This window comes from Puntigrus tetrazona, chromosome 13, assembly GCF_018831695.1.
Source record: "Puntigrus tetrazona isolate hp1 chromosome 13, ASM1883169v1, whole genome shotgun sequence".
Classification (NCBI taxonomy): domain Eukaryota; kingdom Metazoa; phylum Chordata; class Actinopteri; order Cypriniformes; family Cyprinidae; genus Puntigrus; species Puntigrus tetrazona.
In genome coordinates this window covers 21,152,667-21,155,166 of record NC_056711.1, presented here as the reverse complement: position 1 = coordinate 21,155,166, position 2,500 = coordinate 21,152,667, and the positions used below count along the sequence as shown (strand labels likewise).

Below are 2,500 nucleotides of genomic sequence, written 5' to 3'. Positions count from 1 at the left end.
TACAGTGTCCTTTATTTGGCTCTGAACTCTGCAGAAATCACATGCATCTCTTTTTAAGCACATTCAGGTCAAGTGAATGAATGAGAGCCGAAGAAACCAAAAATCACGTGCCTCTAATCGTTCTGTAACATTATGCAGTTTTTTAAATTTTTATTGTTAATGATTGATTTAGTTTGATTAAAATTTGATATGGCAAACAACATGCAGATATAATCATATATACCGTATATATATATATATGAATATGTATAAAATCTAATGTATTTTTGCGATCAAAGCCTAATTAACATCATTCAGCGAGAACTCTTTAAATAATATATATATATAATGTATATATACATACAGTGGTATGCGAAAGTTTGGGCACCCCTGTAAATTTTCATAATTTTCCTTTATAAATCATTAGTTGTCTACAGGAGACAAACACAGTGATATTTGAGAAGTTAAATAAACTTGATATGATTGATGGAAAGTGTGCGAGAATTATTTAAACAAAATTAGCCATGTGCATAAATTAAGGCGCCCTTGTCATTTTATTGATTTCAATACCTTTAGCGCTCATTATTAGACCTCAAAGTTGGTTTGGTAACCTCAGTGACCCTTGACCTCCACACGCAGGTGAATCCAACCATGAGAAAGTATTTAAAGGAGGCCAGTGGTAAGCGTTTCTCCTCTTTGCATCTTCTCTAAAGTGAGCCTTAAAACAACTCTCAGACGACCTGAAAACAATGATTGTTGAACGTCACGGTTTAGGGAAGGATGCAGAAAGCTGTCTCGGAGATTTAAGCTCGGTTTCAACTCACGAGGAACATTGTGAGGAACTGGAAGACCAGAGGCACGGTTCTAGTTAAGGCCGAAGTGGCAGACCAAGGAAAATCTCAGATGAGCAGAGGATGGTGAGAAGAGTCACAGTCAGACAACAGACCGGCTCCAAAGACCTACAGCATCATCTCGCTGCAGATGGTGTCGATGTGCATCGTTCAGCTGTTCAGCGCTTTACACAAGGAGACGCTGTGGACGAGTGATGAGGAAAAAGCCTTCTCTCTGCACACGCCGCAAACGGTGTTATGCTAAAGCTCATTTGGACAAGCCTGCTTCATTTTGGAATAAGGTGCTGTGGACTGATCAAACTAAAATAGAGTTATTTGGGCAAAACAAGGGAGGCTATGCATGGCTGAAAAACACGGCATTTCAAGAAAACACTGTCTGCCTACGGTAAGATTGGGTGGAGGTTCATCAAGCTGTGGGGCTGTGAGGTCAGTGCAGGGACTGGGAGTCTTCTTAAAGGTCAGGGTCGCATGGATTCCACTCAATATCAGCAGATTCTGGAGAACAATGTCCAGGAATCAGTGACAAAGTGGAAGTTTCTCCGGAGCTGGATCTTTCAACAAGACATGACCCTAAACACTGCTCAGAGTCTACAGAGGAACAAGTACCACGTTCTGGAACCATCTCCGTCCCCAGACCTGAATATTATTGATTATTAGTGGTGTGATTTAAAGCGGGCCGTCCGTGCACGGAAACCATCAAACCTGACTGAACTGGACATCAGAAGCCAGACTCTAACTGGGAGCGTTTAGAGGATGTTACTTCTACAAAAAGAGGATGCGCAAAATATTGAGTTACTTTTTTTTTTTGTGGTGCATAAATTTATGAACATGGCTAATTTAGTTCAAATAATTCTCACACGCTTTCGATAAATCCTATCAAGTTTATTTAACTTCCCAAATATCACTGTGTTTGTCTCCTATATGATATATTTAACTGAAATTTCTTATCCAGACAACTAATGATTTGTAAAATCATGAACATTTACAGGGGTGCCCAAACTTTACCACTGTGTGAATACCACTGTGTGTATATATATATATATATATATATATATATGAAATGACACTCTAAATATTAAACAAAATGCCAGTAGGTGTTAATGTGTGAGTCAAGGAATCATTGATTCAACTGATTTGTTCAAATGGCTGATTCATTCACAAATGATTGACTCGAGAGCTTGTGTTCAGCTGCCGTATAAAAGCTGTGTCCTCTTGAAAGTAGTGCGGTCTTGTGAGAAAAACGTCTCTTTAGCTCGTGTGATGTTGCCAGGCTGTATTATACACGGTGTCAATATAAGACGAACCCCATGTCCCCGTGTTCTCACGGTAGGTTCCCGGGAAGCAGGGTTCGGTCTCCTCGAGGTCACTCCGATTCCCGCCGGATCGTATCGTTAAGCTTCCGGCTTCAAGGTCGTTCCGATCTTCAAGGTCGTTCAAGGTCGATTTAGATTTTCTTCGTCTTCCCCCGACGACGCCGAGTTATCGTCCTCTCTCTCCCGAGTGTTTCTGAACACGATGAGAGAAGTCATATTTAGACGGGATTCCTGCTGAACATCCCACAGCGCAGCACTTCATTTAGATTACAGATGAATGAAATAAGCAGAATGCGACGGTGTCCAGCGTTGCGTTCAGCGCAGTACTCATTCGCATGTAATATACGAGCAGTTATT

At 40.9% G+C, this 2,500-nt stretch overlaps 1 pseudogene; it reads left to right on the top strand.

Moving 5' to 3' along the window:
- LOC122356505 overlaps positions 1-2,500 on the top strand; it is a 35,670-nt pseudogene that overhangs the window by 23,046 nt on the left and 10,124 nt on the right.